The 25884-nt window shown below is 39.5% G+C and overlaps 2 long non-coding RNA genes across 3 annotated transcripts in view; one reads left to right on the forward strand and one right to left on the reverse strand.

Annotated features, from left to right (window-relative positions):
- Positions 1-4923: 4923 nt before the first annotated feature.
- Positions 4924-25098, reverse strand: LOC135294452 (uncharacterized). Of its 2 annotated transcripts, XR_010356559.1 has the most exons (6): positions 25006-25098; positions 20530-20646; positions 17998-18124; positions 15063-15138; positions 7384-14191; positions 4924-5069 (listed from the first exon to the last, which is right to left on the reverse strand). It is a non-coding gene; the product is annotated as an uncharacterized LOC135294452 (long non-coding RNA). The 2 variants fall into 2 exon arrangements; XR_010356558.1 differs by lacking the exon at positions 15063-15138.
- The window catches only part of LOC135294456 (uncharacterized), a 35198-nt gene continuing 15693 nt past the window's right edge, over positions 6380-25884 (forward strand). Inside the window, exons 1-3 of the long non-coding RNA XR_010356570.1 lie at positions 6380-6546; positions 12982-13030; positions 16130-16236. This is a non-coding gene — a long non-coding RNA (uncharacterized LOC135294456). The remainder of the gene's footprint in view (positions 6547-12981; positions 13031-16129; positions 16237-25884) is intronic.

Consider the following 25884-nt stretch of genomic DNA (forward strand, 5'->3'; position numbering starts at 1 on the left):
ATCCCTAATTCAGTGAGAAACGTAGGGGTTCAGATCAAAACTTTTTGATCTGTCTTCAGATGTTCTCAAAGTTCAGGGATATTTGGATCTCAGGTTTTGGTGGGGGTCCAGCCGTGATCTCCAGCGCCCATCTCCTACCTGTCTATTCTCTTATAAGTACATTTCTTCTTTTTAGCTTCCCTCCCTCTTCATTGTTCTTTTGAGATTAAAGTTTTTCTATTATTATCATTATAAACATAATTCCTATAAGAGATAAGTAGCTCCCCAGAGTATCTTTATTAATCCTAGTTAAGATAACATTTTGAAAGTAGACAGGAAAAGAGATTTATAAAGAGCAAAAGGAGACAGCTGCAGATCAGCACAGCAGGGGCAGAATTTCCTACCCTGTCTGAGCCTGTTTACAAAGAACAGTGGGTTAAAAATTGCCCTGCATGTGAAGTCACACACTAGTGTTCATGTAACCACCCTGATGAGCCTGAGACTTAAATTATATCTCCCAGTATGTCCAATATTGTAATCTTGCTGTGCGTTGGAATGGCCACCATTGTATTTTGTCTTGCATGCAGACCCTTGTATACACAAAGCTATTTGTGGCTTTAATGTCCTCTGATTGAAGCATGAGTGTAGCTTGTGGATTCAAAAAGGTGAGAGAGGTTTTACCTCAGGAATGGGAAACTCAGGGATGTGCACTAATAAGCCAGTGTGCACTGGGATTTGCTGTGATTTCTTGGTTAGTACCAATTTCTAAATATATACAGAAAAATCAAGCCATATAGTGTTATCCCAACACTCTGAGGTTAAAAAAAACCAACTTTTTTTTAACAAATGGTAAAAGGAATAGACAATATACACAAAGCCAGCAATTCAATATTGGTGTATTGACAGTCTTAAGAGTCTTATAAAGTTTTTTTGTTAGTGCAGCTACAGTGATATGACACAGTTCAAATTGCATATCACAAGTGATGTATACACAGCTTTTATAGTACTTATCCCCTTCTCTGGTCTTACCCTCAGCCTTCCACTGACGTTTGATGTCCAAAAACTGATGGTGTCCATTTGTGCAGGGCACAGAGAGGATTAATGTGAGTTTCAGTATCCCAAATCCTTTGCTAGGAGGAGTATGATGTTGGCACTGAACGCTTCTTCCTCCCTCTCTGAGATTTGCTAGGTGGCATTTTTGTTTGCTGACATGCTGTGCACTTTGCATGGGACACCGATACATGGGACACTTTTAGGTTCTTATGGTTACCCTTGAGACTGATTTACATGACATCCAAGGTTGCATTTATTTGCTGAACACTAACTAGCCCCAGTTTAGAGCCCTCAGGTCCTCTGTATCTGCCTTTGCCTGTGCTAGCAGGTGTTAAAACTCAGAGTTGTTCCAAGCTAAGCAAAAGCTATAACCAAGCAGGTAACACCCCACCCCCCAATACCTAACTGCTGTTACAAGCTGGATCAAATCTCCAGGTGGGCCAAGGCAAGTCCAGACAAACCTAAAGAGGTTTGTACTGGTAGCCTAATGCAAAGCCATACCTCTTACAAGCAGTGGAAACACCAGATTTACTGAGACAAAGGCTACAGATTGCTCTCTCTGTCTGGCCTCTACTGCTTTTTCTGACTTTGACTTCCCATGAGAACCTGGAGAGATACCTTCATCCTTTGGAAACTATAAAGCATACATAAAATATACTGTCACCTTAATACAGTGCGATTAGAGCACAGTGATAGGAATGAACCAATCATTGTAATTCTTTCAAATGAGAATCTCTGGTTTGGAATGAACCAAAGAAGCTAAATCTGAGGATATATATTTTTCTGGGAAATGTCCTAGAAGACTTAGGAAAATCTTATCTAAAAACCTTTTAACAATCAAGTGAAGGAAATATTTATTCTCTCCCAGATATGAGTGCTGAGAAGCACCAGCATAGTGGAATATCTTAAAGCGATTTATGCTATTGCGTATTTAATTTTTCTTAAAACTGGGAACATAATAATCTACTCAAAATGGGAGGATTACCTTTTAGATACATAAACAGATAAAAAATAATTTCATTATTAAAGTACTGAGAAAATTAAATCATTCTCAGAGCCTAGATGAACATTGATAAAGCCTACTTATTCCGGAGTGAACTTGTGGGGCAAAATACTCTCTGATATTCACCACAAGCAAAGATTATGGAGAACATAACATATTGAAATCTAAATTAATCCTGCTTATTGTCTGATAATATGCCCTGATCCTGGGGGAATATGCCTAATTTATTACTTTTTAAATTGTTTGGATTCCTTTAGGATGAGAACTCCCCAGCTGATTTTCATTGGCTATGTGGGGAAAGGAGTCATTAAATATGAATAGGGATTATTTTGTTTGGAAGAGTATTGCAAAAAAATCACATTCAGCCAGTGCTGTCTAGATTATATGCTTTTTCATACTACAAGGAAGAGAGACAATTTGGAGCACAGACTCTAAAAATAAAAATGAAAATAAGATGTTTTATATTGTTTCCTAGCACACAGCTATTGTCCTCAGAGTTTTCCTCTGTTTCTCATGCCAGTCTCCACAGAACACATGCAGTACAGACTGAAAGAGCTGTCTGGTATAGGAGGAGGGAGGGGATCTATCACAAAATAGAAAAAATGGGGAATAATAGAAAATATTTTACTGTAAAGTCTTAAAGGGCAACTTAGCCAGGGGGTGTTACTTGATATAACCCTTGAGGCTGACCTAGTTTTATTAAGGGTTCTTGGCCCTGACTGTAGATTGGCACCCTATGATGTTTAACATTGTGCTCATAATGTAGTCCCAAGAAAGACACTTTGTTAGTTAAAAAAAAAAAAAAGAGGAAAAAACCCCTTAATATAGAATAATAAAAATAATTACAAAATGCAGCTCCTGACCTAGACAGTCTTTCTGCAAAGGCATTTCTCACCTCTTCTCCTATTGCCTTTGTGCATTTCTCTTTGATGGAATCCAGAGGCTCCCACTCAGTCAGTCCATCTGTCACAAGGTATAATTTCTCTACTTTATTGATGTGCTCATCGTATTTCTGTTGCACTGGATTCTGTCAGGTCTTTAAAGGGGTGAGCATGCAAAACATGCAAACAGTGGGTGCTGTACATAAAAGAGCAGTTGGCACTGTGGTTTGCACTTCATTCTTATTTCTTCTCCAATATCAATCCAATAACTGTACTCTCAGACCTATATAAGAAATTCAGGTGTCCAGCAGTCTAATTCTCAATTTACCTAATAGGATTATGCTCCTATTACAAAACATCACTTTATTGCAAAACATCACTTTAACTCAGCAGTGAGGAGAGTGAGGCAGCATTAGACAACTGTTTTGTATCTATCTTTTGTCTTCAATAAAACCTTTATGGAAATCCTATGAAATTTGGTCATTTTTTATATTATCTGCCTAGAGACTGCCTAGGAAGGAACAAAGGCTTCTCACTGGATTTACCTACTGCTCCCTACTACTGTTTGTAAATACTAACTATTCAAGTTAGCATTAACCTAGGCATGACAAGGGAAAATCCTTTCCTGAATTTGGCCTGATGAATGATGTTTCCCACTCCAAAACAACATTCATTGCCTTTCACAGAATTTTTGCACAATGTGCTATGTGTTCCTCTATAGGGCCAATGAACCAACACTGCAGTAAAAGAGAGAAAACAGATATGCTTTGTCATACAGCCCCTTCTCATACTCTGTCCTCAAGGGGAACAAGCTATGAAGTCCAAATTAACATACATGCAACAGATAAACCTTTAGGTAAGGACTAACTCTGGGTTGGTTGGAGTTTTTTGGAGAGTTTTTTTGATTTGCTTCTTTTTTATGTGCGTGTCATTGGAGTTTTTGCCTGGGGAGATGGTATCCTTTACCAGGTCATAACACTAGCTTGTGGCTCCCCTGTCAGAATGGACTGTGCTGGGGATTTGCTGCTTCCCTGCCAAATGAAGGCCAGCTTAGGGCATATCTCTGGGAGCCCTGTATAAGCAGAAACTTGCATCCTGAAGATGCAACAACTCAATGTTGTCTTTCATTCCAGGCCAGGGTTCACTTCTACATCTTTCCAGGACAGAAGACCAGAGATTTGAAAGTGCTCAGACATACATCATCTAAACTCTAGAACTGTACTGATGGGGTGGAAGGATGCTCTACACATTTTTCCTCTGCATCTAGCTGTATGACATCTGTCATTGAAATAAGAAATAATTACATTACATCACTTGTGAGCAAAATATGAAGAAAGGTGAATGCAGTGGCAAAGGACTCAGAATCTATTCTGTGCTTTACGGACAGATCCATGACCTATATAAAACCATAGAGTAGTCTGGGCTGGAAGGGATCCTTAAAGGCCATTTAGTCCAACCCTCTGGAAGGAGCAGGGTCATCTTCAACTAGATCAGGCCACTCAGAGCCCCATCCAACCTGAATATTCCCAGGGATTCACCACCTCCCACCTCTCTTTGAATAGTCAAAGATGGGGACAGTATGGAAGGAGCAGAAAAAAGGACCAGGCATAAAGGGGTCCTTCTCTAAATGTGCCCTTCCAGCTTCTCACAATGTATAGTTCAGGGAATTTCTGAATCAGATCTCATAGCTATGTGTTTCTGGTGATGAACATTTTCCTTGTGTTAATTTGACTCCTTGTTTTCCTGAACATAATGCTGTGGTACCCTGCAATAACAAGTTCAAGGGGTTAATTATATATTTTGTACTATGATCAGGACATGAAAGTTTCTGGAATTAAAGACCATGATTACAGTAGAGCATTTTTCAAGCATTTTTTCCTTGAAAATGTGTCATAATATGTATAATGTAAATGATTACATTTTATTCACAGGGCCGGTCTTGGTTGCCTAATAGAAACAACAATAATACAATTTAATGTTATACAGACAATACAATTTTCAAATGTCTTAAAAATACTTGTGATTTCATATTTTATTTTGCAAAACTGCATAAAGCTCATTTTCCCTCTTCCAAGAAATGCAATTTCATTTGAAGCATGACAGTATGGGAGATCTTCATACTGAATAGCCAGCAAACATTTTTGTTAAACTTTCTGCAAGACAAGAAAACACAAATTAGGTTTGTAACTGTTCATCAGTTAGATTTCGAATCTGTAAAACACAAAATAGCTATTTGAAATTCTGCTTTTATATTTCCTGCACAGAGTGCTTTTGTCTTTGACCTATTTAAAATAAAAATTTCCCATATAAGCTGTAAAACATAAAAGCTGCAGTTGACTGTCCTCAAACTTCACACAAATTCTAGACACACTGTATTAGACTTACTGCTATGATGTTTGGGCATCATAACATGATTATAATAAAAGCTGTTGAGGTTTGGGGTCAAGGTTCCCCAATGTTCTTGTTTTGACAAATGATCCTTGCAGCATTTACATATCATAAGCTATGTTTAGAATTAAATGCTTCAATTAAATCAACAACTTGGTTTTGCCCTCTGGGGTGATAAACAACCAAAATGAGATGTGTTTTTTCTCTGTCCGCAGCAAGAGGGTTAGAAAGAGAGAGGGAGCAACAATAAAGACTGTTGAAAGGTTGTTCTGATAAAAGCCTTCGTTTCAGTTTTACTCTAGGTTTTATTCTGATTGGCAGTTTTGTGGTCTGTCTTAACAATTTTTGGAAGCATTGCCAACAAAGCAGAGGTTGCAAAAGAACTTTTCCCACACTCATTTCTACCATTGTGGTTCAGTGAACCTCATTCTTAATTTCCTTGCTCAGTTGTGTCATGGAGCTGTGTTTTTACCATCCTCAAGACAACTCCAAGATTTTCCCAGAGATTAAAAGAATCAGAAGCTTATTGTTTATTGGAGACCTACACTCCAGAGTGCAGCAGAAAGGAGGATAACTCCAGCAGAAGAAATATATTTTGCTTCCTGAGCAGCCTCACTGGTCCACCTACTGTCCTCACTGATTATTATAGTGCAAAGATACTTCTATTAAACATAATGATATTAAATGGACCTGATGCGATTTAACACATTTATGAGACTCTTTCATGTCTCACTGTAGGAGGTTGATATTTAAACCCTAGTCCTCACTGAACCTGAAAGCATTAATAATCCCCTTCTCTTTGGCCCATATGCAGGCTCATTACAGTTGCTCTTTATAGTTATCTATTTTCTCTTAGGCCCTTATGCAGAGAAGAATCTCTATAGAGGAAAAAGCTTAAGCACTTGATTAACTTTAAATACATTGAAGTCAGTGCTCAAAGTTAAGCAGGTGCTTAATATTTTCTTGAATCAAGGCCTCACAGCCTAGGCTTTCTGTCTCTGTACTGGTTCAAAAAATAATGGTCTAGAATTTGCTTCTCCACTCACTTTCATTGATGCAAATCTGGAGAATCCATGTAGATTAAAGAGCTTTGTTCATCTTTGCCTTGTATTTTACAGGGTCATCTAGAAAAATGAGTGTCAAACATCGCTGTTGGGGAATAGTAGACTTTAAATAAACTCTGCATTCACTTTTGCCACAGTTATAGAAGACATGGTCGAACATCAGCAGGAACATCAGAAGGTAACTCTAACTTGGAGGTGGTGGTGGAACACCAGCATAAAATAAGAGAACAGGATGAGGCTAAAGTGACTCCTCATGACTTGACTGAGTGAATTGCCTCCAGACCCAATTAGAAGCTGGCATCACCTGTCACTAATAAAATGGGATTTCAGAGCATTGATTTGCAGGCTAAGTAAAAGGAAAATGACAGCAGATGGGAGGGATGTTTTGGGGATTGTCCTAAAACTTGGATTATTCTCAGGATCAGCCAGGTATAGCATAAGTACTACCTGTGGATTTTCACATTCAATGTAGATGTAGCTCCTGGGAGCAGGGAATATAGCATACAAAATGCAGAGCTAATATTATCACAGCCTGTGCACAGCACATATGTCTCTTACAGCAAGAAATAGTTAACAGACATAGAATGAGCACATGCAGAGCTGGTAGATATGCCCAATTGAATGAATCAGTTTATATATTTAATCCTTCTTAAACAGGTTTATCCTCCAAAGAGTTTCTCATTTCTTCTTCTTTTCCATGATTTAGCAGCCAGCAATCTTACAGCCCTACTGTGCTTAGAAGGGGGTTCCAATTTTTTTATTTCTAACAAGGTTTCCAGCAGATTTTGAATGTCATACAAGTATTCTATTTGCACATTAACTTCCTTCAGACTGAACACATCCAGAGCTAAATTATTATCCTTGAGATCCATAAAGGCAAAAGCGCCATCACTCCCTGTTCAGTGATGGCAGCATCAGTCCTGGGAAAGATTTAATAGCCACTTTTCTTCTGAACATCTACATTTGAGAAACATTTAAATATTTAATTCTCTTATTTCCTGACAAGGAGACTTACCAACCACTGTCATTGGATGGGAGACCTAGAGCCACATGTACAGGAGCAATCCAAAAGTTCAAATGTGCTTGGTTTAGGCAGCTCAAGTGAAAACAGTTGAGCTTGGACTCTTTAAGTCTATAGATTTGAAAACCTATGACTCTGTAAGAAAAAAGCTGAACTAAGAATGGCTGTGAAATTCAAACATTCTACCAGGTAACAAGATTAGCTGTTGAGCACTTTGGGACAAAGAACTGAAAAGGAACAATATTCCGACTGTCAGAAAAATCAGGAGTACATTCATTAGTCATTCACAATAACTCAGACAGGGGCCTGCTGCAATCCTGATAAATAAATTGAATACTTATCCTTGGACCATGCTTCATGTGAAACCAGCTTTAATGTGAAATTCTTTATCTGGTAACATTTTGTATGAGAGCTGATTCAATTTTCTTTGCAGACATGCAGTATGCCACTGAAGAAGCAGCAAATGCTAACAAAGATTATTTCAATCTGCAGCTGGAAGTAAGGGTATCATCTGTCCCACTGCATGATGAGCTCATCATCCTGAGGGAAATGAATACCATACAACACTGCCTCGTAAAGGCTTTGGATGGCACTTTCATCCAAAAACAACAAACAAAAATTTGGCATGATTTCTGTCATATATAACATCATCATCAATCATTTAGATCAAACATCAATATAACCATTAGATAATTGCATATCCAATGACATACATTCATGAAAAGACACAGGCCATATGCTGATTGGAAATTATTACATAGTAAAATCTGATACTTATTTATACTGACCTTTGCCATTTTCTTGCAACAACCACAATTATGCTTCCAAGACAGAGATATGTTTGGTGTGATATTTGTCCATGAGAATTCAGTATATTTCTAACATGAAATAATATGGTACTAATATTAAACATGTTTGATATAATTGGCAATATGTAGGATGATATAAACCAACCATGTCAATCATCGGCATAAATTCTAAGGCACCACAGGGATCATCTGGTTCAACTGACATCCTTAGCCATCCAATGAGACACACCAAATCCTGTAATACAAGCAACCCCACAGTGATAGTTATTGCAAACTTCCAACAAAGGTTTTTGGGCAAAAAAAAAAAAACAAAACTAAAACCAAAACACAACAAAACCAAACTAAAAGCACTCTGAGAACTGAATTTAAAATAATTAAAAAGGAAAAAAAGCCAACAACCCAAACCAGAAGAAAGAGTGAGAACTTAACTGAAAAGTAATCCAGGTATTACAAGAAAAACTTTGAAATCACTGTAGTGACAATTATAGCAAAAAAGGTAACAGATGGACAGAAAGTAATTCTGATAGGAGAAAAAGAAAATAGAGTACAAGAATATTTCCATCTCCCATTAATCAAAATGATGCTCAGATCTGGGTTTGTTAGCAGCAGCTGCAGCAGACAATCCTGTGGCATAGGAGATGTATATCATCAAAAAGACATTTGATGAACCAAGAAGCAAGTATGAAACAGCTGTTCTTCAACACACAGCCATGTAATTCCTGAGCTTCTCACCATCACCATCATATCCATCCATCTCTCTACTGACTCAAATTGGATTTGTTCTGTTAAGGACTAGTAACCTGCTTACAGAACACTTACAGGATTTACAAATTCACCACTCTTGTGTAGAATTTTCCATTTTACTCATTCAGACCTCCAACTTAATGAAACTTGGGTAACTGGTGTGTCAGACTGCGTAGTTTAACTATTTGCATTCTCCGTAAAGATGACAGAAATGATAAATTTCTCTGAAGACATCTAGGTGAAAATACTGTTAGATTATATTAGATTAGGCGCTTCCCTCTTTCCATTGACTGTATCAAAAGGAAGGAACCTCCAGATGCTAATCCAGACACATTAATTGAGAATTTTACTTCCTATAGGAAACAAAAAAGATTTAATACTTCTGTCTGCTCCATTCACCCCTATTGAAACAGAGTCTCAGTAGGCTTCCTCACTATGCCTGAAGAGGAAAAATACTTTGTTAGGGTCTTTCACCTACTATTTGGCACACAGCAAATGACAGATAAACTGCTCTCAGCCTCACAGAGTCCACACTTCTTTGTCCCAAAAGATTTCTGTAGCTGCCAGGCCATGGGAATTTGTAATAATCCACACTGCCTGCTAAAGCAGAGGCACTAGCAGACAGGATGGCCATAGACAAGACCAGAAGAAGGAACACTACCATGTACCCTGACTGACGCTGCTGAGACTTCAGCACAGCAAAGAATTTAATCCCTTTTCATGGAATAGCTTTCATTTCTGTAACCAAATACTATTGCAAGAAATTCATAATGGAAATACTATATATGGAGTATCTCTACATACTGTGTGAAGTAGAATAGTTCTCCCTTTTCAGACTACAGCAGAAATGAACCCAAATTAAAATATTTCCCTGATCTTTCCAGGGAAGCCCAAGATTTCATCTCTCATACTATCCCACCATGATCTCTCTACCTTGATATGGTGGATAGTGTCACCTTTGTCATTAAAGTACAAAAAAATCTAAGGACAGCTGCTCTATAACAAGATTCAGAGGTGCTGCAAATGGGAAAGTGAAGTCAAAAGTCCTTTTGTTTTGATATAAAAGGAAAACTTAATTGAGAAAGAGGAAACTTTTTAATAGAAGTCTTTTTTCCTAAAGAAAAAAAAACCACTACAAGAAAAATTACCTTCCCATATCAGGTATATTTCACTTTATATTCCATGTCTGTTATAAAAGAAACAAAAACGAAGGAAATCAGTTGATTTTCACCTATTCCAGGGAAATCTGAATAATTTAATGAGAACTGTTGTTCATGGGCACATATTTACTATAAAAAGTACAGAATGAACTTATCTAAACTTTTTAGTTTAGATATCTAAACTCTGGTGTCCAGGAATTTAGGTTCTTCCAGAGGTAACTCTGAAAGCTGTACTGAAAATGTAATTTATAAATTTCTGCCCACTCTTGCTGTGAAAAAAACAGAAGTTACATCTGTAACACTTCTAGGCATTGAAAAGGTGACTCACCTTTTTGGGTTTTGGTAGCCATGTTTTGAAGGAAAATGGAATTGTATACTTGGCAACAGTAGGGAATGCAACAGGGTATTTTTAAATGAGGGCTTGAGCTGCTTTAGTGCTAAAAATATTGCAATAAATCCCTGCAGTTAAATATTGTATTCAGATAAGATTTTGACTTTATTCTTCTTTTATTTCTGTGTTTGTAGAGGTGAAGAAGTCCAAAAAAGTAATGAGGACACACTTGAAAAATCACAAATTAATACTACTATTTGGCATTTGTCTAAAAAAAGCTACTCAGTAAAAGCAGACTTGGAGCTGTTTGAGCACGATGCTGCTCTCCAGCCCGTGTGAGAGGTCTGTGTCTGAGACCAGACAAGGTCACAGGGTTAGAGAAAGCATTGCCTGCGAAGGCCACGAAGCATTCAGCTACTAAGGATGAAGAGCAGTTCCCTGTCTGGATTTATAACCTCCCCTGCTGTTTCAACAGCTGAACACTGCCATATGCTGCAAAGGAAAATGGTCCCCCACATTTCAGGCTGAAGGGGAAAAAAATGATGCAATGGAAAAAAAGCAGCAAGAAAAAGCATGGTGCTGAGCACAAGAAAATTTTTTCAGAAAGCAAACTGTCTGAACACAAAGGTTAGCTCCATGTTGAGACAGCACAGAGTGGGGTGAATTAATGAGATGTCAACAGTGGTTTAGCCCTGTAGAAAAGGGGAAATTCTAGTGGAAGCAGCACACTTCATGTGTCCATCATTGACACATTGGTTAGAAAGTATCCTTAAGCAACTACAGCACTGAGAACATGTGATGCTATATGCAGCTAATGATACAGAATATTTATGTGTTTGATTGCTTGTTTATTGTTCTTTGGTTTTTTGTGACATAGGATAGCAGCTGGAAGGTAAAACAACTATAGAGGCTTGCTTGCATTACAGTCACTGAGTGGACAATAGTTCAGGAAAATAGGATTACAGTTCTCCCTAAAGTTTTGGTGAACATGGGGCATTCTCTTCCCCAGTGTCTGACTGCACTTTTTTGCATACTCTCAGCTTCTAAAGAAGAGATCCCTGTGCTTTTACTAAAGATCCAGCTGGTGTCATCCATCACTCAAGTGGAGTAACAGCCCCAGACTACTAGGAGCTCTGTGCTACAGGAATAAGGAAATGGTTCTGGCTTGGTCATCATTTTCCTTCCTGGCAGCTGATACACTACGGAAATTTCCATATTGTGGAAATGATGCCTAAGAAAGGCAAAAGACATTGGTATGAATAAGAATTAAGTTCTGCAATGTGCCATTTTCAATCCTCTTTTATAGGAGCCAGGGAAATAATTCGTGCTCCTCTTTTATTTCCTGTCTTCTGCAGTATTCAACTACTTAGAAGCAGAGGAACCATTTACATTTAGCACAGCTTCTATTCTAAAGCTCACATATTAGTAAAGTTAACATAGATCACTCCGTACTGCTGTTTGCACAGCTGGATATGTCAGATAGAATAGGTTTATCTTTTCTAAGATGAGCTTAAATCCACAGTGTCTTTCTTATTTACACCAACCACAGCACAACATTGTTCCTGTAAAGAAGGTCAGTTTTAGTGAAACCATGCTCTTAGTGCAACCCTACAGGTGCAGAAATTTCAATAAATTGCTTCAGTATACCCACAGATCTGAGAAAAGTTAAAATCTAGAAAAGTCACTTTTACTGCATTGAGGATGCCCACCCAGTATTTCTCTCTAGACCAGGGTGAGATGGAATGGATGCTGAAGGAGAAAATGTTGCAGTGCTTTACAGAGCACCATGCAGTTACCAAGAGTGGATTTAGATCACAGCTTAGGACAAAAATTATCAGGTGTGTGCAGGTAGCCATCTACATGTCATCCAGAGAACAAGTTCTCACTGTGCTCCATGGAGATTTGGTCAGGACAGCCAACAGCCTCTCAGGAGTGGCTCAGCTGATGAGCCACTGTAGCAGAAATCTGTACCAAAACCTATGTACCTGGTACCAAGTGGGATGCTCACAGCAACCCAGGACACCTGTGTGGGGGTAGCAGACATTACACACCATATCATGCTGCTGCATTAGAGCTTGTGGCCCATCATCTTTATTTTGGAGGACTTTTCACAATACTAAACACCTCTTATTAAGTAACTTCCTCATAATTTGGGTGCTGTCTATTTTAGAATGGACTGAATCATCCTTTAGGCTGCACTGACTGTTTTGGGTTGATCTCTATCAGCTCTCATGAGAGTTTAGTGCACATATTGAATATCATCTACAGACATCAAATGTCAATGCTGCAGTCAGCAAGCTGAATCCTGTCATAAGGCACTGTGTGCTGCAGACATGACATAACTGTGTACTCCTAATTTTCCATTATTCATGGGCAGGTTGCCTGGTTCACAAAATTCACGTGCTTTACAGATGAGGATGTACCCAAGCAACCTCCATTTGGAGACAACTGTGGTCCATCAGAGCCTATTACTTTATAGGAGGTCAGACTCTACTGCTCTGGAACCTGAGCTGCATGCTTGTTCACTGCTTTATTTCCTTTACCCCAGGAAATACTCTACAGAAGAAGATGGATAATATGGTTCAGAGCCAGCAAAGGTGGGTCTTATCTCACTTAGGGTGGCTATTAGAGAGAATGTACCACCATGGTCAGGTATTGGTTGTACTGACTCATCACTCTCTTCGCATTTAGTTATTATGCAATGATGTTCCATTTAGACATTATGCAAGCTATTACGCCCTAAAAAGTTATTCCAAATTGGAATTCTCTTCCTAGCTCATGCAAAAAGCCTGTTTACTTAGTCTGGCTTGTCCTTTAATTCCACAGCTTCCTCTGCTTTCTTCTGTGGTCTTCACATTAGTCCTCCCAACCCTTCCACTACTATATGCATCTCTCTTCTGTTTTGAGGAACTCACTTAAGCCTCTTAGTTCTGAGGTTCCCAAAATGGAGGCACAAACATCCAAGAGGACTGTCTACACGGTATGAATCAGGCCATTAATGTTGATTCCTGGCTGTATCTTGGTAGAATTTTTTAACTTAAGTTGATTTGACATAGATTTTTACCTCAGTGATTGTCCATTAGTATTTAAAAATTAGTTTCCTGCAGGGAATATTTTTTAATTAGCTAAGTCTTTCAATTTAAAAGTTAATCTTACAAAGCTAATCTCGAACACAGAAGTTCCTTAGGACAAAAGAAAAATAAGTGCTAGAAACACAGAATCATGGAAACATTTTGATTGGATCCCATCCAGCCCCATAGTCTTGTGTGTGTCTAAATGGTGTAGCAAGTCCTAGACCATTTGCCCTTGGATGGTGGGGCTTTGATTCTGCTTTCTGTCCTTGTCTTCCAGCTCAGGGGACTGGGTACCCAGGGAACAACTGTTCTTATCATTAATGACTGAGGAAAAGAAGGCATTAAGTGCTTCAGCCTCTCCCCCATCCTTTGTCACTGTTTCCCCCCACATCCAATAAAGGATAGGGATTCTCCTTGGCCCACCTTTTTTTGCTGATATATTCGTTGAAAAATTTTTATTGACTTTTATAGCAATAGCCAAATTAAACCCTAGTTGGGCTTTGGCCCCTCTAATTTTCTCCCTGCATAACCTCACTACATCCTTGTAGTCCTTCTGAGTTTTCTGCTCCTTCTTCCACAGGCTGTAGATTCTCCTTTTTTTCCTGATCTCCAGTCAAACTCTGTTCAGTAAGATTGGTCTTTTTCCTGCCAGCTTGTCTCTAGGCACATGGTGACAGGCTGCTCCTGTGCACAAAAAAAAGGTTGAGAAGAGCATCATTTCACAGCAGAGTTTGGATTCAGTCTCTGTATCCTAAGGACGTATAGGGTTTTTCATAGCTAATGTAGAAACTGGCCTTCATTTAACTTCACCCTAAAGTATTTGCACAGTCAGGATGGACACAGATAGGTGGATAATTAGATATTTTTAAAGTGGAAGAAATAAAATTTCCTGCAGTGACCTTTTGAAGCATTTCATGTTCAGATTTGATTAATAATCAGGAATAATCATAAACTATTCTCATATTCTTTATCTCATTATTTAAAGCAAAACATATCAAATGCCAAGTAATTGCATCTGTACCAGAAGGTAATTCTATATTCCTTGTTAAGTGAGATAGAATAATAATTTCTCTGTTCTTTCCAAATGAAATTTGATGATAGAGCATGAATCAATTAATAAGCCAATATATGACCCTCTTCCCTAACAGTTTAAGAGGAACTTCTGGCAGTCCTTACATAAACAATACTCTCTACCTGGCAAAAAGTTAAAAAAGCAAACTTGCTACGCTTCTGAACCATTAATTTGAAAAAGTCTCCGGGTGTCTCAAGGTAAACTTGAGGAAGCCCAACAGTGTGCAATCAGCAAAGATGGGTAACCGAGAGGGGATAGAAAATGGAGCTTCCAGCACAATGGAAATAAACTGCTAGCCACCTACTGAAGCCTGTGAAGCTGACAAGAGCTAGGAGAGATGAAAAACACACAAAGAAGTGAGATGCTTCTGTGCTTGAATATATAAAGTGATGCCTACTGAAATAACATTTTATGGTTTTAAGAAAAGGGACAAAATGTATCAGAGATATTGACTGTATTTTAGCATATCTCTCAGAGCCTTACCTAAAACATGAAATCAAATTGGTTGATGAAACAGGATTGATGAGTGCAGGTGAAGTGTCTGAATGCTGAACAACATCTGCAAGTGACATTATAGCTCAGTACTTATTGGGGCAATGACCCAAGAAGTGCAGTATCAATAAGCAAAGTTAGCAGTGAAGCAGGAAGATGAGGACAAAAAATAATAGAATTTCAGAGATTCAAATGTGGGCAGAAAACAATAAATTAATTCAGCAGAAACCATTTCTAAAAGAATGATGGCCCTGAAAGGTCATTTTTACTTATAATTTCCCCAGTACAGAGATCTCCTTTCCTTAGGTGGTTATATCAAGCAGAGAAAAATGCAGTCTTAATCCTGAACTGAAGTTAACCATGGCAGTAAAAATGCTATTAATGGCAGCAACCTTGATTCAGGAGGAGAGATAAGGTTGAAGGATAATGAAAATGCCAGACTGGTCATGTCATAAGCAGCAAATCCATAAATGTGTGATCTGAATAGTGTTCATCTGAAGGAAGAAACTGGGGCAAACTTGAGCAAACATAATTAGAGAGTAATTAAACCCTACCTATAGGATAAATAGATAAAAATGTTGTAATAAAAAAACCTCACTGCTTTACATTTCCTCTTTTAGAAGAAATATGGCAATATATTACATCAATTTTAATGCTTTTATTTCACTGGCTGTTAAAAAGTGTTCAAGCAGCCAGGTGAAAATTACCACCAGGTGAAAGACAGGGGAGCTGGCAGAGAGCTCCCCAAGCCCTGGGGCGCATTGCCAGGGGAGGCAGGAGGGAGAGGTGTGGAGGAGAGGTTTCACCAGCCTGCTCTTTGCTGTGAGCCATTCAGGAGGGTGCAGGTTGGAGCAAGTCCTCTTCCCTGGCTTGCACACCTCAGGTCCTGCACAGCAGGAATCTCGGTCAGGCAAGACAGCATCAGTCAGGGGCTGAGTGCCAGGGCAGACTGCTCGGGATAGATCCATCTACTTGATGATTTTGGAATTATTTTAAAGACAGCTGGCAAGGGAATTCTCCTAAATCCTCATTGTGTTAATTGCTTTTTTTTCTAACAGGGCAATCCCCATTTACAAAATGTGGTTTCCCTAACAGCCCACTGAATAATCTGTGAAAAAGAACCCACATCCCTCTCATGCCTGAGATTCATGCATCAAAGCAAAAGGTGAGGTTTGATGAAGTCAACCTGCACAGCATAATGAGTACAGCCCTGCATCAGCAAGGTTTCCTCCAGGAGATAACTACGGTCAGAAAATCATTATAACAGTTGTTGTTAATAAGAGGGAGGAAGAATGATTCACAAACAAGTCCTGTAAGTTGCCTACAGGAGCACCACAGGGAGGAGTCCTATTACTCATTATGCTGTGTGTCAGCTCCAATGAGGCCAGAAGCACAGCAGAACAATGCTGTGACCTCCTGGGTGGCCAAAAGTTCCATACATTGTTTTCACACTCATTGTGTGATGCAACCACCCTCAACAACTGTGCATTTGAAATTTTCTCAGAAAGGAAAGGAAGCTTTTGGGCCTGCCTGTAAGAGGCATACTCCCCACATAAATGATATGACCTGCACTTCAATTACATATAAATGTACATATACATCTTCACCACCCCACAGAACACAGGAGAAAGTATCTGTTTTCAGCACTTTTCCAGCTTATCCCTCAGAAGAGCAGTGGGAAGAATACATAGGCTTATACCATGGTTGTCCCCTGTTCCTTTATTTGTATTTAATTTTGCAGGGACAAGGTTCATTTTGCAGACAGTCCCAAGAAGGAAAAATCTTTTACTCCACATTTTGTAAATGCATGTGGAGTATGTTGTATGGTTTTTCAGGCTGTATGGAATGAAGCAAAAAGGAGTTTTCAATCTTTTAATGCTCCATGCTTGGGGAAGAGGCATAAGAAAATGGTCCATGGAGATCCTGTATTATTATCTGAGAGATTTTTATTTTTCAGGCCTGGTCAGGTTTTATGACTGGCACATTTCCGAGAATGCACCTCTGAAGCATGAGGTTTATAATGATTTCTCCTTATGCTATTTATCTCACTCTCCCAGTTGCAGTGCATTTATCCTCACACGGACAGAAGCATGACAGGAAAGGAGAGGAGACATCAAAGATATTTTGCCAAACAGAGGAATATTGATTTCCCACTCTCCTCCCTGAAGGATATTTTCAAGATGCAAGGTTTTGCAATGCACTAATATATTAGCAGTGCAAAGCAAACAGGAAAGGCTGTAACATTTGCTGAGGTTCTACTGAACTGGCTTGGACTGTGTGTAGAGGGGCAGAAGGATCTGGGGCCTGGCAGTTTGCCCTGAAATTCACGGACGTTACAGAGTCCCCTGTGCTTCCCCAGTAACATTTCTTCCACCTACTGCAACCCAGAAAATAATGTGCTCTCAATCCAAAAGGGAAACACAAAACAGCCAATTCCCATCTGATTTTTGCAGTATCTAGACTTGCTGGATGACTGTTCCCTCCATTTCCTTTCAGCTATGTAGCACAGCAGTTACTTTCAGCATCTCTCTGCTGGAACTGGTAGAGTAAATAATAGACATATTTCTCAGCAATTCCAACGCCTTTCTTTAAATACTCACACCACAGATTTTTCAACACAGCATTTGGGGAGGTGACACTGTTATTTATATAAGAACATATTCATTCTGAGATGGGATACAAGACTTAACAAAAGTTATTACACAATGTGGTGGTGAAAGACAGCTGAACACAGTCTACTAAATGTCAGAACCAGGACACCCTCTGTGTGCCCTGCATGCCTCAAGATCCTGGCAGGGGCTCAGAGACCGTGCCAGGAAGTCAAAGACACTTAGGAATTCAATCTTAACCCATGGAGCAAATTACCAACCTTAATATGAAGAATTAAAAGTCACAAAAGTTTAAGTAGCATAACAGTAGTTCTCACCGGGTGAAAAGTGGAATTGTGAAGAATTTTACTATGGTGGTCTAGGAGGCAAGATGGAGGGACTTCAGTGTTGTCCTATGCTTCTTCCTTCTTCTTCCTAGCCTCCCTCTTCTTGGTGATGGTGGCACTTTGGGATTGGTGTAAAGCAAAAAGTCACTGTCTAACACAGGTGATAGGTATTGGGACATAACTGTAAATATCAAATATGTAGTTTATAGTATAAAAGACAATGCCAGCCCCGTGAGAGGGTGGTGTGCCTTGGGCTGACCTGCTGAACAGACCTTGACAGCCAGACAGAAAATACTTTAGATAAGAAATAATAAACAACCTTGAGAACACGAGCCAAAGAGTTCTGACTCCTTCTTCGACAGCTGGATTGGGGAAAAGAGACTTTTAACACATCTCGGGGTCATCTTGACCAGAGGAGATCCCGAGAACTAAACAGTAAAATGTTGGAACTTACAAGCTTTTTTCCACGTCAGAAAACACCAGATTTTTACTCTTTATATGCACATTTAATAACAGGTATAATCTTAATTAGGAAATAGAGAAAATAATATTTTTTTACCCAACAAAGTATAAGAACATATTTTCAAATGTATTTTCAAAGGTACTAAAGGAGTTCGGTGCTCAAATCTTACAGGATGGCATAAGTAGATTCTGTAAGCTCCACTGTAAATCACAACTGTAATGTCCACAAAAGAAGGCCTATTTTGTAGCCAAGGCATTTAACTAGGACTTGGTAGATTTGGGATTCATGCCTGGCTCTTTCTAAATCTGCAAGCCATTTGACTTCTCTGTGCCTCAGTTTCTCTTTCTGTGTAGCAGTTCTGAGGCTGCACAGAGAAATTCTCAGGATGTGGTCACTGTAATGTGGGGGACACACACAATTATTTAATTTATAGTAATTTTTGACAACTAGAAGTAAGAAGTCGGATTGAACATAAGACTATATATGCATAGAAGAGTATTCATCACATTAATTACTCAGAAGAAAAAGAAATAAAGCATTATTTACTGCTTCCCTGGTAAAAATATGTCATAGTAGAGACTTCTTCAAAATTTTAAATAAGGCAAGGACAAACAAGAAAAGCTTAGTCATTATTGTGATGAAATAGCTTCACTCTATGAAGTGATATCTAACCTCATTTTAAAAAGTCAAGGCCACAGACAAAATGGGAATGTGCATGATGTCAAACATTATGACCACAGTGTGAGAGTGGTCACAGAAGCAACACCTGGCTGCTTGGTCTCACCATGAGCAGGACCAGGCAAGCTCAGCAGAACAACAAAGGAACAGAAATTGGAGCTATACTCATCTGTAGACTAAGCTAAACATAAACTGGGACTCCAGGCCTCTTAGTTTTGCTGCGATGCCAAGCTTTGGCCTTCAAAATCACAAAAGATGCAGATTTGCCTGATAGTGGGTGCACCAGGTGGGAGTGGGGATGCTCAGCCCAGCTGCCTGCTGGGTCTCCCAGTGTGTTGAGGAACCAGCTCTTGGACTCTCCAGACAACAGCAGCACCACTCACCCTTCAACTTCCTAACCCAAACCTAAGCACTGAGAGAAGCTCTTGCCTGTCCTGCTCCCTGCAGCCCTCCAGGGAGGTTAGCCCTGGTGTGGACATGCATTGAGGGATACTTTCTAAATCTACGTGATGTTCATGAAGGAAAGGCAAAAGGTTTCCTTTCACCCTTGTTAGTCCTGGCTGCTGATACACTTTGGTGCTCTGGTTTTATTCAGGCAGATCTCAGGCTCTGTCCTTGGGCTGCTTGGCAGCAGGACTGAGAAGGCAATGCAGCAGTGCATCTGTGATTTTGGGGGTCATCACTTGCCCCAGTGCCACTGAGGCTAAAGCTCTCCTGGTACTTTCAGTAGGTCTACATGCAGATTCTTCAGAGGAAAATGTGTAGAAATCTGTTCAAGGGAAATGCTGAACAAAAGTAGCCCAATTAGGAGCAATCCTTTAACCAAGCCAATCCAAAACCAGTGCACAAACATTTTGCAACCACTCAAGATATGCTGGTTTCTCTGCTCCATTAGTACCCTTTACTTGGGTCAGCTACATCCCAACACAATGGCAAGTTCTCCTAAAATTTCTATTGATATATTCAACACATAGCTCATATTTGCTTTTCTTTTTCTTTTTTTTAATGTAGTCCACAGCGTTCTGGACTACATTAAAATAACTTTGTCCTCACTGGGGACATCTCTGATTACTCACTTCTAGTTTAGTTCCTCATTTTTGTTCAGAGAGGAAAGGGGTTTCAAACTGCAAACCTGAATCTTCCGGGAGAATGCAGACTTGGGACTTGAATTGCCTGCTTAAGTAAATGATCCTGCAACCTCAGACCTTCCTCCAGAGGAGACATGGGGACCACAATAGTCATGGTTTACTGTCAGCTACCTGTCCTGGTGTTCCTCTTTGCCTCAACACCATGGTCCTGAACTTACAGCTTAACTGAAACATAAGCAAAAGGGAAGTCAAGCCAGTTTTCTCTGTGTCCATGTTAACCAGGATTTCAAATACCTTTGTTGCTGCAAGGGATTTAAGCCATTCCTCCAGATCCCTCTTGAAGTGCAGTGTGTTAAATTTCAAAGGCACATTAGGTTTTCTTCCCGTCTCTGGTGTCCAAACAGGATGAATCTGCATAAAAGGATGTCCACAAATGAGAAAATAGGACCAGGTCCACTGATACCATTAGCTTATGCATGAGAGAGCTGAGCAGGCAGTTTATCTGCTGTTTCCTTGTATTTAGGCCAACTCTAACTTTTGGCACTTGTCCCAGCATAGATGAAAACATTTTGGGTATTAACAAGGTATAGCTGGAGTTGAAAGCACAAAAACTGCAAGAGACACCCTATATTCCCTGGATGTTTTTCTGTCTCAGCTGGAGCAAGCAGATCTAAGTCTCACCCCTTTAGTCCACTAAAGTGGTTCAAATTTGAATGTAGAAGGGGAAAAAAAGGCAAAACCAAACAAAAATAAAACCATGAAACCATATGTAAAACCACAGCATGTAGATAAACAGTTATTAGCAAAACAAAGCACTTGAAGATAGTGTGTAACTTTGAAGATGATCAGTTCTCTGGAAGATCCACATGTTTCTTGGAACTTGCTCAGAAATAGGTTCCAGTGGTTTTGAGCCTCCTGGCAAACCAGTATAACCATTGCAGACTCCATCAACTGAGCTGCAGCTCTTTCACCTGCACTGCCAGGACCAGAGCCATTCATTCATCCAGAAACAGCTGCCAGATGTTCAGCAGCAGCAGGCACCTCTCTGGAGCTCCTGTGAATGTCCAGTTGCATGCCTTCCTCATCTGAGAGCCCATTTCTGACTGTGTCTGGACCTCTGCACTGCTCAGAGCATGAACGACATGAATTTCAGGTGGTCAGCCTGATGCTGTTTGGGTTTTGCCTTTTTTCCTATGTTCTCTGTATTCTTCACACATATATTTTCAACTCTGTCACCTATTGTATTATTAGCTTTTCCCACTACTTTCCATGGCCTTTCCTTAAGCAGAAAGACCAAACAAATCCCAGAGCTCCAGAGAAGGGGCTTGACCTGGGGGGGAATTGCATCACCAGTCTTCCTCCTAATTGGTGCTTTTTATCAATTACACTGATTTCCTAAAATTACTAATTTCCTATAAAAATGTACTCACCCCTGGGGGTGGTGGGATTCTGCAGACATCTTTCCATAACTGCCTCTGAAGGCCTTCAAATAAAGATCCCCTTTTATACTACTTCCTTACTAAAATTATCTCGAGTTTCATTTCCAAGTTGAGTAAAAGGCAACAATCCCTTTCTCCATACACCTCAGATATGAACATGGAGATAGGATTTTGTCTACCATACAGAATCATAACTCTGCCTTTGATACTCAGGCTTCCATTTGGAAACCCCAGTCCCAAATAATTTGTAAGTAACTGGCAGAAATAGATTATATAAAACACAAGACTAAAATAAATTTTAATGTCAAGTTAATAGCAAAGCAGAGATACTCAGGCCTCTGGAAAGGAAAGGATCGTGGGGTGAGCCCACTAGATGGAGGGTTACTTTGTGGGCATGTTTGGAGGTCTTAAGCACCTCAGGGCATTCTGGCAGACTCCACTGAGGAACTCCAGCAGTGGGAACACCTTTTTAGCTCTCCTGCCCCCTTTATCAAAAGACACATTAATCTCCTCCATACATTTATGGCAGCATTTACTAGCTGCATTGAAACAGTTCACCTTGAGATTTGGTTCAAACACAACAAGTCCCCTGAGGTTTTTCCCCAGCTGTTAAGGAAAAAAAATTATTTGAACACTCACTTCAGGAAAGCTGCAGACAAAGGCATTACCTCTTCCCAGATGTGGATTCTGCCTGACTTTGAAGTGAATCTATTGAGCCATCCTGGATAACATTCTGCATGTTCTGTCATTACGTTAAACTGTTAATTGTCCTACTTTCCAACACAATGTGCATTAGAGTCATTAAGATACACTGCTGTGGCAGGTTCTTCTCTCTAGTTATCCAGTCTACTTAAAAAAGACATGTATTATCTGAGTCTCTGAGGTCTTTTCACCTGTCCTGTGAAAACTTGCCATTTATTACAATGGAGGCAGAAATGAGGCTCAAGATGTTCCCCTGGCATAAAGAAAGATTCACAGGTGAAAAGCATAAAATAATAATGGATAAACAAATATTTTAATCTCTTAAATTTTAAGGGAACATAATCACTTCTGGGAAGCTGCAGCTGTACTTTAAAAAGTGTTATAGTGCACTTCAGCTGACCAACTCCATACTGACAACCTCATTCATGTCTAGAATAAATAGTAGCATTTTTTCAATGGTTAAAATCTGTAGATAAATGTTGGGGTTAGTTTGTTTTCTCTGGAATAGTAGAACTTTTCCAAAACACTCTGTCTGCTCCAGTCCTGTCCATGCCCTCCCAGTTTTAATACAGCACAGTCTATTAACAGAGATACTGAATACCACTAATAGGGACTTCAAGGATACTGAAATAAATCTTCTGCACCTTCCTCAGATGAGATTAGAATCTACCCCTAAATTTATAGCTCAGCATTAGCTCAATATTCAAGTTTTGCTTTCATTTTTAAACTAGAAAGTCTGTTATGTCCCCACAATTCTCCTGGCTGGTTCACAACTAGAGAAATACATAAGAGGTCAGAAAATTTATTTCACTGCTTCAACAAGAAATTAATATAATTGATTAGCCACAGTATCTCAAGGCTTAGATCCACGCTTTGCAGAAGAAATTTATAATATCCTGAAACTTGAAATCCTGAAATATCATTTCACTGCAGTGAATAAGACCAAATCAGCTATTTGCTGCAGTCAGTAAAGATACAGTATAGTGAACAGAATGATAAGCCTAGCTCGCTGTTAGCACTGTAACGAAAGCAGCAAACCATGACAAGGTTAATCCCTGCCATTAAGAGTGACTATAACACACCTTGTTGATATTAATAAGGTCTTTGAGCTTTATTTTATAAAAGGCTTAATAAGTCATAGTGGGAGGTTGACCCAAATATGCTGCTGATGCTTTTCTGTCATGGAATGATATGCCTACTTTGCTACTGGTAGAGTAGGATGCTCTGTAGATCCTGTTCCTTAATCAGAGATTAAAGCAGCTATCGTGGCTGTAGATATGGAAAACTCTAAGAAATAGAGTGTGTCTTACAGAGTTTTATAGTGCCATTCAAGACCCACAGCACAGCCTGCGGAACTCACAATCAGGATCATAGCCTCTGCACCCCTTCTTTCCTGCATTTCATTTCTCTGCTATTAAAGTGAAATATTGTCAGCATTACACTTTTACTTAACCCATTTCTTTATTGCTATTAAGATGGGAGGATCTTTAATGGCTACTCCAGTGAAATCTAGCAAGATTAAAACCCTGAACAGAGAAAAGCATGTGCTTGAGCAGTCACCCAAGTAGAATAAACTATCAAAGCTCTTAGCAAACTGCAGCTGAGGAGTGGTTTTATGTGCAGAATTTAAAGATAAAATACAAATGTTTCCTAAAAAATGGTATATTCAGTGCACTTAGGGTTTTCAGTGTTCCTCAGGTTTGAGTGCTTTGTTGATTTTTCCCTAGAGTTTTACTGGGTATTCTCTCTGCTAAAAACGGTTCCACAAGCAGTCATGCCAGTAAGCTGAAGATTGTTCACAAGCAATTTGAAGGATGGGTAAACAAACTGGCAGCTAAGATCTGTTAACTACTTCTAACTGAATGCATCAGACACATCATATTCTACTGCGTTTTCACCCTGTAGTTAAAATTACTTGTGCATATTCACATCAGTTTTAAGGTGCAAGAACAAAGTTACTCCTGATTTTTACACCAGCCATTTAACAGAGAGCTTCCCATAAGGAACAGTGAAGCCAAGTTGTCATCCTTAACAAAACTTCCCCAAAAAGTCATCGCTTCAGTACTGCAGAGCAGTAAAGTAAAACCTTATGGGTTTAGTTATGGGTAGGCACTGAGAAGAACAGCAGCAGCACAGCAGTTATATGCTACCAAAGCTCCTTGCTGCAGTCTTATCATAGCTCACTTGTATGTCACCCACTTTCCCTCTCTATTTAATTGTGAGAGCTCTACAGACATGTGGTGTATCACATAATGCTTAAAGCGATTGGGTAAAACTTGTGGCCATGCAAATATTAAATTTGCTGCCAAATGAAATACCTACCAGCAATCATGAGTATTTTGCTGTGAAAATGAACCAAAAAATAAAGATCACTAGAGCTGAGAAGAAATCTCAGGTTGTGTTGGTTGCTCTGTTTGTTTTTAGGCAGCTTTCTTGGTAAGCTTAACCCAGTAGGTAGCTAAAGACCACACAGCCACTCACTCACTTTCCCCTGCTCCGAGGGGCTTGGGGCTACAGAACTGGGGGGAAAAAAGAGCAAAATCTGTGGGTTGAGAGAAAGTCTAATAGGACAGAAAAGGATGAGAAAGCAATAATAGAATTATAATGTAGTAAACAAGTGATTGCTCACCACCCAGCAATTGATACCCAGCAGCTCCTGCGCAGCTGTCTCTTACTGCTTTGCCCCCATAGTTTATAAGTTTAGCTTGATGCCACATAACACGGAAAATGCCATTGGCCAGTTTGGATCAGCTGACCTGGTTGTGTCTCCTCCCAATTCCTTGTGCTCCTCTTGTGCTGCCTACGCTCTGGTGTGATGGTGAGGGAAGGTGGAAGAGAGAATACTCATAACTAAGTGTAAAAGCTGCTTAGTGACAGCTGAATCATCAATGTGTTATCAACATTATTCTCATACTAAATTTAAACCATAGCATTATACCAGCAACTAGGAAGAAAATTAACTTTGTCCTAGCCAAAACTAGGACAGTAGTTGAAAGCAGAAAAGCTTCAACTTCTTCGTTGCTAAATTAGAAGTAAAGCTAGCACACAAAGGTGACTAGATGACCCTAGTCAGGGTAACATTTTCTCACATCCTGTTATTGCATGTTTGCATTCTCTTGCTCTTGATGTGTTGTTCTTGATTTCTCCCCTCCCTAACAGAAAGTCAAAAGCTCTTTTCTGATGTTTTTGGCTTCTGTCTCATCACTCCTGCTCTACAGTAAGCAGGTTATAATTATGGCCTTCTTATACAGAAAGGCTTATAAAGTGTATTTTTAAGCAGTTTTTGAAGGCTGCGTGATAGATTTTTGTCTCCAGGGGAGCCCACTTCAGCCCAATCTCACAGTGCCATTAACACAGAAGCCATAACTGCCCATTTCTTGGGACACTCAGGGAACACAAAATCAAGGACTGCATATACTAGATGGGGAATGGCAGCTTCAATGCCCTTTCCTTCCTTGGCTTGTTGCTAGCAATCTTTGATTCTGAATGTGTGAAAAATTGAGTGCAA

This window comes from Passer domesticus, chromosome 1 (assembly GCF_036417665.1).
Source record: "Passer domesticus isolate bPasDom1 chromosome 1, bPasDom1.hap1, whole genome shotgun sequence".
Lineage (NCBI taxonomy): Eukaryota > Metazoa > Chordata > Aves > Passeriformes > Passeridae > Passer > Passer domesticus.